The sequence below is a fragment of the Berghia stephanieae genome, chromosome 6 (genome assembly GCF_034508935.2).
Source record: "Berghia stephanieae isolate SIO BIC M18660-M18661 chromosome 6, UCSD_Bste_1.3, whole genome shotgun sequence".
NCBI classification, from domain to species: domain Eukaryota; kingdom Metazoa; phylum Mollusca; class Gastropoda; order Nudibranchia; family Aeolidiidae; genus Berghia; species Berghia stephanieae.
Window position 1 is genome coordinate 20,517,573 of NC_088365.1, and position 10,000 is coordinate 20,527,572.

The window sequence follows — 10,000 nt, forward strand, 5'->3', positions numbered from 1 at the left end:
ATAGAATTACTCATAAATTTGGATGGCAAAAAACAATTACAAAGACCTTACTGACGTTCACGCAGAAATATGTGTTGGTTTAAACTTAAGCGCATTACATCAAAATATAGAGAGAACGAAGATGACGTCACTCAGGCCGTTGTTATTGTTTTTTTTTTTTACCATCCGTGTTTAAGAGTAATTCTCACTAAACTGCATTAACCAGACTATAAACGTTCAAGGTTACACATAGATTTGTGTGTTGGTCCGTTATACTTCCGGGTGGCAATGTTGTGAGCTTCTTAACCAAGCGCATACTATCTATAAAACTATTGTCGTAATAACACACTATGTTTGCACACACGGACACACGACAGGATTTTTATAGCAAAGAAAGGAGCACATATATCAAAAATACGACATGCTGTGGTTTCAATACGCTTCACCAGTCATGACGTCACTTCCCTCGTAATGACGCATGGTAACTTAGTAACAGGCTCTAAACTATCGGAACAATGGTGGACGCCCTTATGAAATACTTCTCTGACGAGCATAAAACTGTATCCAGAGGAGAAAAACATTATAAATCTGATCATGTTTTGACTTTTACACATTCTGATCACAAGACATATGAAAAGTTGTAGCTAGCATGAAGAATAAAAAGTACCGATTTTCTTTGTTTAGAATCACGATGGCCGCCGTTGCTGGGCGACGTGACATCAGACTATTGAATCCAATTGTACCACTGAGTTGTCCGATACAGAAAAATTCAATGTTCTCTAGAGATTGTGATGTATGTTATTATAATATTCAATAATGCCAAGACTATGTGGCTTTTGTAAAAACAGGAACAAGTAATTATCAAACTACTAATTACATTTGCCCCGCTTGGTTTAAGGTCATTATCGTCGTTTTTAACCAACCGTTAATTTATTAACCAAAGCTTTGATTTCCCTATTTTGTTTATTTCATTCATCTGACATCCAATTCATTTTGTCATTCATTCTTGTCGTCCAACACGACGAGAAGCTCGGTGAATAGAGACGAGCCATGCATTTTACAGAAAGCAATCTCTTTGATTGGACCAGGGACCTATAACTGCCACGGGGCAGCCATATCCGAACATGCTAAGATTTATGTGTTCATTGATTTTGGGAAATGTGAGAGAGGAACGAGAGAATAGACATGGCGATACCAAACTCTTCATCGTCAAAGCTTTTTGGACTGTAATGGTTCAAAAATAATGTTTTAAAATATAAATGACTCCGAAATGTACATGGGCATACTTATATTTTCAATACATAACGGACTTATGCGCAATATAAGACATAACAGGAGAAAATATGTTGTATTGTAATAATAATAATAATACTAATAATAATAATAATGATAATAATAATAATACTAATAATAATAATAATAATAATAATAATAATAATAATAATAATAATAATAATAATAATAATAATAATAATAATAATAGCACTGTAACTCCGAGACACCAGACTCTAAGCGCTTGTCGCCATTATTGAACCACAGATACAGGGGTAAAAGAGGGACTTTGATTTTTTTTTTCTTTTTTCTAAGTCGAAAGACATCGTTAAGCATTTTATGGCAAATATAAATCTATAGTATTTCATTTCACACAATCTCCGTGACATGGCTTTCCCGTGATTGGGGCATCATGGGAAACTTGTGGGGATTTGGTATAATTTTATATTGGATCTTAAGTAATTCAGTTGACCCCATTAATTGTAAAGCCGCTTAATCAGAAAAACCGCTTTATCAGAACAGCCGCTTAATTGGAACAATTTCTACTGGTTATCGGAAGGCATTCTATCTATTTAGCAAGATGTCAGAGCTTCGTCGACCTTTTAATTTGTTTCTTTTTTATTCTCTCCAAATAATCCTATATAAAAACATGTTTTTTTTATCATTATTAAGATGAATATGAATGAAACGTAACAAGTCGCGCACAATACATTCTCTTTTATCTTATTTGCAGGGGCGTGGCTCTATTGGTTCAAATGGTGCCTGGCACCACATCCATGTTTTAAAAATGGATAACAGCATTTTTAAAAATATATAAAACTGAGAAATGGTATAAATCGCCTTTTATCAACAGTGCGAAACAGACTCCCTTTCTGTCACAACGCCTTCTACCCACGCTTTTCTCCCGATTCACACAGTCCGTTGATGACTGTCAGCGACTGTGTACCATGGCTGAGCGAGTGACTGGATTTCCCCACTCAAACGATTGCAAGGTGCGGATTGTTGCTGGCACCATTTAAGGCTATTATTATAATGTACTATATTGTTGCCACATTGAATACCTGGCTCGAATTTTTACCATCTTCACATACGAGAAAAAACCCGCCTCAGGTGCCGAGAAATTTTTGCTCCAACTCTGTTGGACTGGGGAAAAATAGCTAATGTTGGTCATTTACGTCCTAGTCATAGTATGGTAACTTCGACCATCTTTGTTTTGTTTGTTTTTAGGTGTTTAACGGCGCTTTCGACACTATTTAGGTCATTTAAGCGCCCGTTTCTGTCTTTCATCAATCTTTTCGGCCCGAGGGGCCACAGTGATGAAACGTGTACTGTTGTAATAAAATCTTTATAAATCATAATAGTTACATCTTATTATTATCGAATCACGATTATTAACAAGTTCATTTGTTTCTCTCTTGTGTCGTGATTATTGTATAATATTATTATTATTATTATTATTATTATTATTATTTATTATTATTATTATTATATTATTATTATTATTATTTATTATTATTATTATTATTATTATATATTATTATTATTATTATTATTATTATTATTATATTATTATTATTATTATTATATTATTATTATTATTATTATTATCATTTTTATTATATTCATTATTATTATTATTATTATATATTATTATTATTATTATTATTATTATATATTATTAATTATTATTATATTATTATTTATTATTATTATTATTATAGATTATTATATATTAATTATATATTATTATTATATATGCTGCTATGAAGAATGTGAACGAGTTAGTCAAACATTTCTTGATAGTGATGCTATATGCTAAATGCATGATCTTCGCGTGAATATGCGTGTTTGACTTTGTGTGTGTGTGTGTGTGTGTGTGTGTGCGTGCGCGTTCATCTCACATACACACACACACACACAGATAGGTAGATAGATAGATAGATAGATAGAGAGAGAGAGAGAGAAAGAGAGAGAGAGAGAGAGAGAGAGAGAGAGAGAGAGAGAGAGAGAGAGAGAGAGAGAGAGAGAGAGAGAGAGAGAGAGAGAGATCTTGTATGGTGTCATGTTTGATTTCCGAAGTGGAATGGGGCTGTTTCATGACGTAACTACTCTTTTACTCTTTTAATAGGCCATGGTCTGTTTACATTCTTACGCTTTGTAAGTTTTGAAATTACCCTTTGTTCGATTGACATTCAATGTCTGCATGTGTCCCTTTAGCCATTTCCCTCAGTGTCCAAACTCGAATCAATATATTCGTTCGTGATTTATATAAACAAACTATTGAAAAGATTTGCAGGAATAGAAACATCACCATGCAAATTTACTTTACAAGTATGTAGGGTTTTTTTTCTTTCTTTTATATTTACACATGTAGCATGTGTAAGTCATTTTCGTCTGGCACCACTTTATACTGTAAGCATGCCACGCCGCTGCTTATTTGGTAGACTTTCTGAATTGAACATCTTTGGAAGCAAAGAATTATTGATAAGAGAGCAGGTATTGATGGAATTAGTTAATTGTTTTTAAAAGGCACAGTATTGATTTGTTTTCTTGTTTTAAGGGTTTTACGGCGCTTGCAACACATTAAGGTCATATCAGTGCCAGAAAAAAAATATTTTAAAAATGGGATCGTAAAAAGTTCTAGAATTACAATTTAAGCACCCAAGAAAATGTAAGACAAAGGGGAATTGATTCAAATAGGAAACAATTGTTAGATTCCAAGAGCACACTATCAAAGTACTTAGTTTGAGATCACCTAAAATTCTCATCCAGACACAAGCACAGGTCCCAACTAAGAGGGATACACTCAAATGTTTACAAATCATGTATATGTAAAACAAAACAATACAGTGCATAACAGGAGATGATTTACAAGGACAAAAACATCATCTCCCAAAACTCTAACTATTCATTTGACTGTTTCCCTCCCAGCTAGGGTATCCGGCCAGGGCCTGGACAAAACAAAGTAATCTCATTCCAAGAGAAAGACAGAAAGCATGTTGGAAAACAGATATAGGGAGAAAAGGGACACAGTATGTACCTCCTTGCCCACTATGGGAGGTCAGGAGCCCCTATCAGACAGTATTGATTGAAATTGTTTAATGCGTCCTTAACTACAGTGGGACAAGTATTGTCTATTTATTTATATTGGATGAGTATAACAATTCTTTGGAAATATGTGGTCATTAGAATAGAGAAGTTTAGCAGATCATACGTATCACGCATCACGAATTGCGTATGTATTACCAACCTATCCCATGATCATTCTCATTTTAAGTCAAATAGTGCCGCGATGCGATTTTTTTATGGGTCGCGGTATTGTTTATCTTGTGACATCTCATCAAAATTTGCACAGCGGCATTATTGTTACGTGAATACTTTTCTGGTAATACGCTTAAACAGTCGTAACGTCACTTCCTTCCTAATGACGCATGGTAACTTAGTAATTGGCTCTAAACTATCGGAACAATGACGGACGCCCTTATGAACTATTTCTACGACGAGCATAAAAGTGTATCAAGAGGAGAAAAAGATTATATATATATATATGATCTTGTTTTGACTTTTATACATTCTGATCACAAGACAGATGAAAAGTTCTAGCCAGCATGAAGAATAAAAAGTACCGATTTTCTTTGTTTAGAACCATGATGACAGCCGTTGCTGTGCGACGTGACATCAGACAATTGAATCCAATTGACATTAATGTAATAGACACCTAGTGGAAGGGAACATAACCACGCCTCTCGGACAGTCGTCGTGATGTAAAAAATGGCAGTGATTTGTAAACACATAGCAAACTACACAGATTTTACAATAGATGTCTGTTTGTCTAAGTAAAATACCCACTGTTCTACCGCTTGATCATTAGAACCAACACAGAAAACTACGTGTAAACTTAAAAGTTTATAATATCGAGAAAATTGTGTAATAACTGGTCATCCATTTGGCGGTATAAAAACAATAGCAATGATCAGAGAGAGGTCGATTTCATTCACGTTGTTGTTTATTAACAAACGACTATATTTGTCCGAGCACGCGTGAATGAATGTCACAAATTCCATGTTATGATTGGTTAAAAAATATACTGGTTAATTCCTCGCCTGTTCTTCATTCCCCAAGATCTCCTCCCTTCATTGATATTTTATAAATTATGCCTTTTCCCCACTCGTCGGGGATTTTTTCTTTATCCTATATATTGGAGAAATGTTGGCATAGAACTTTGGAGGTTGTTGGTATGTTTTGTTTTACCATTTCTGGGCAAATACCAACCTTTCCTGGAGCTTTTCCATTCTTGTGTAGCTTTAGTAATTTACTGTTCCTTATAGGTGCTGTGTCGACATTTAGGTCTTCTGTTGACTCTGGGATGTCAATTATTGAAGGCGGGTCTGGTCGTTTGAAAATGTCCAAGAAGTATTCTTTCTATCTTTCTATCTTATGTTTGAGGTCAGATAAAACATTTCAAATTATTTTCATCTAAAGTTAATTTCTGACTATAACTGTTGTTTCCTTTTAGTATATTGGTAATCTTGTAAAGAGTTATTTGATCTTTGGGGCTACTTCTTCAGCTTCCGTTACCAGGTTCTGAATATATACCAGTTTGTCCTTCCTTGTGCTCTTCTTTACTTCTTTGTCTTACATGGAGAATTCTTTCAATATTTGAATTTTTAGCTTTGGTGATTTTGTATTCGCCATCTTTTGTTTTATTTCTTTCCTTTATATTATGTGCTTACACGATTCTTCTTAGATCCAGTTTTCTCTGGGACTCTTAGAACAGCAAATAAACTCTACAATTAATGCTGCTGAACAAAAAAAGACGCTTAAAAAAATTTTGCCAGAAAATTATCAATCACTGATAAGAATGAACCCTTAATTTATCTTAAAATATTAAACCTGATACCACTCCATCCCTTCACAAACGCATACACACACACACACACTCTCTCTCTATCTATCTATCTATCTATCTATCTATCTATCTATCTATCTATCTATCTATCTATCTATCTATCTATCTATCTATCTCTCTACCCTTCTCTTTCTCTCTCCCCCCCCCCCTCTCTCCCTTTCTTTCTTTCGTTCTCTCGCCCCCCCCCCCCCCCACTCTCTCTCTCTCTCTCTCTCTCTCTCTCTCTCTCTCTCTCTCTCTCTCCTCTTCTCTTTCTCTATATCCCTATCTATCTCCTTCTCCTTCACTCTTTCTCCTCTTCTCCCCCCCCCCCTCTCTCTCTCTCACTCACTCACTCTCTCTCTCTCTCTCTCTCTCTCTCTCTCTCTCTCTCTCTCTCTCTCTCTCTCATCACTTTTTCTCACGACATCTCCATGTTTCTCATTTCCTCTATCTATCTCACAATACCCTCTCCAGGGGATTCTACCATATCGATTTTATAAATTTCACCTAGATGACTGACAAAGATCAAAGTTTCTATTAGATTAAAATCTGTCCTAATTTAATCTCTCAATATCTTACCTATCCATGCATAACATTCTTTCATCGTCTGAACAATAAGTAGTGACCCATCGTCTCAAAGCGGTGTTATGTCGAGGTGACCAAAGTGCTGGTAACCGAATCTACAGAAGGAACGAAATTGAAGTCAATCAGCTCTTCGCTCTTGGTTTTAGACGGCCATTTTGGTAATTAGTTCTGACTGAATAAAATGACCAATCGTGATGTTTGATATTTTAAAAGCTGTGAATACTTTTCACTAAGTGGCAGGGACGGCTGGTAATAATGGGCAGGGTGGGCAAATACCAGCCTGTTTTTTCAAGTTATATGCTGTATTACCAGGTCCGAAATAATCTAATTTAAATTAGATAATTTCAAAAGTTAGTACTTAAACTTGATACTTCGTACTGAAATCAATTTGTGTGTATTTTTGATAGATTGAGAATCACCATGCACCCCGTAATGCATAAACCAGGATACGCTCCTGTTCTTTTTATCACTCCCCCCCCCCTCCCCAACCACTCCACTCCGCCCACATCGTCATCCCATCGTCACGTCGCCTGGCTGAACTCCGAGTTTGCTGTCTGGCCTCTCTAGTACTAGGTCGGGCTAATTCAAATGAGCCCACCTTATAAACCAGTGAACACTAAATGCAGATTTTGGGAAACGTACTTTTTCTTATTTATTGCCTTACTTGTGCAGGTACCATTGATGTAATGACATTGGGAAGGTTCCAGTATTGAATTTAATTTATTAATTTACTAATATATCAATTTAGTATTAACTTGTGTTGTTTTATATATTTGTCTATCCATTTAAATTATTTCTTTTTTTTTTTCTCTCGTTTTCTTTAATGCTTCTCAAAACTCATTTATTTAAATTGTTTTCGTATTTGATTTTAAAAAAAAATTTTTTTTAACAAATTAATTTGTTAGGTCTTTTTTTTTCAAATTCTTAAAGTAATTACCGCTGTATTTTTATTGCCAGACTAAATATTTTTGCAAAACAATGTAATTTTCTATTGTATTTCCTCTAATAAAACAAAACACTTTTATTCAAAAGTCACGACTAAATAAATATATAAAATACAACCACCATTTTGGTTTACTCAACAATTGAATTAGTATACGAGAAATACTCTTCTGAGAAAAGAGAGAGTTGAATTCTAAGTTATAGAGGAAATAGATACGTTTAAAGGAAGGGTGGGCAGATTCCGTACTTGCCCGTCCTGAAGCTAATACATACATAAGATAGTTCGTGATGAAGAGGCGGGAAGCTAGGGGTTGATTGGGTAAGGAGTAAAGATAACACGGTCGTTATTGTTATAGTCTAACGAATGCATGAGGAGAGATTGGTAGCATTATTTTGTCTTAATTGTATTGTATGAATTATTGGTGAAAGCCTAAGATTAAATAAACATTGTTTTTGTTTGTCTTTGTTTTTTTTTTTTTACTATGGAACTGATACTTGTCATAGCAGACTGCCTACTTGAAATAGGAAAATAAAAGTCGTAGTTTTCAGTGTTAATAAAATCGTAGATATTTTAACTACCCTTTAACAAAATCACCGGAATTTTCGTCTATTATAGGTATCAAATTTAAAAAAACGAGAAAAACTGATTGGAAACGTAATAATGATGGTGGTGGTAGTAATGGTGATGGTAATATTATTATTATTGTTATTATTATTATTATTATTATTATTATTATTATTATTATTATTATTATTATTATTATTATTATTATTTATTATTATTATTATTGTTATTATTATTATTATTATTGTACGTATTGGTGGTATTACGATTGTTTTTTGTTCTTTTTGTGTGGTTATTATGGTATCAGTTTATTGTTTGGTTCCAATTATCATTTTTTTTCCACTTAATGTATGTTGTCATCAAATTTTATGATTTATTGGCGAAAGCCTAAGATTGAATAAACTTTGTAATATCGTATAGTAATCACCATTGTCGACGACATCGCCGTTGTCATCATAATCATCATCATCATTAACAACAACAACATTAACAACAAGTACTACAATAGCAATAAAAACAATATCAACATCATCATATAATTTCCGTCATCGTCTCCACAACTATCATTCTAACCAACAGCACCATCAAAACCACTGCCATAATTACATCCTCCCTCACCGTCTCCTCTTCCTCCTCCTCCTCCTCCTTCACCACCATCGCTACCACTATTCCAACCACTACCACCACCGGCACAATAATTCTAACCACCGAGACAGCAGTAAAATGATGCAATTTGAGCTCTGAATGAAACTCGAGTCATATCGCTGTTGTTGCTTCTCGATAAAAACTTTACAATTACTACTTACTACTGAAAACCAGTAATGTAACAGAAATATTAATCTCGCCGTAGAGGGATAAAAGCATCTTTTTAATTTTTCGAGTGAACGAGATGGACTTGTATAGTTAAGGTGTTGTCGCATTATGTCTCTTCGCTTTAATTTTTTTTTTGTTGTATTCTCTTTCGTGATTCATTTTTGATTACGTTTGGAATAATTAAAATCTACTGGTATTGTCATTTCATTGTGAATGTGATTATTTGTGGTTGAAATAATTTTTTTTTTAAGGTGAACAAAAAAAGAGAAAAAAAAAAGAAAAATTTTTTATATATATATATATATATATATATATATATATATATATATATATATATATATATATAGAATGAAAATTGTCACTCATATATATATATGACGACTCTTCTTTGCCCCACCACTATAAATAGGCTAGAACCGCCACTGCTAAGTGGGTCACTTGGAGCACATTTTGCAATGTGACAAATGACCTCGAGCACATGGAAAATTAATATAGATCATGCCCATTGGTACATTTCAATTTAAGGCAACTTACCAATCCGCCCCCCCCCCCCCCCCTCCCCTCAAGAAAGAAATAAATAAATAAATAAAAAATAAAAATAATTGTCCCGCTCATGAAGCCTCCTAAATCTGCGAGGCAGCTGTGTCAGATGTTCTACAGTCTCCAAAGCATTAACAACAACAACAACAACAACAACAACAACAACAACAACAATAATAATAATAATAATAATAATAATAATAATAATAATAATAATAATAATAATAATAATAATAATAATAATAATAATAATAATATATACTTGATTCATCCAAAAAAAATGGAAATTCGTTTACATATGTGGCATGCATAAAAATGTATAAACACAAAGTTGAGAATCTATGGCGACAATGTATACAAACACACACACACACACACACACACACACACACACACACACACAAAATGTAAAA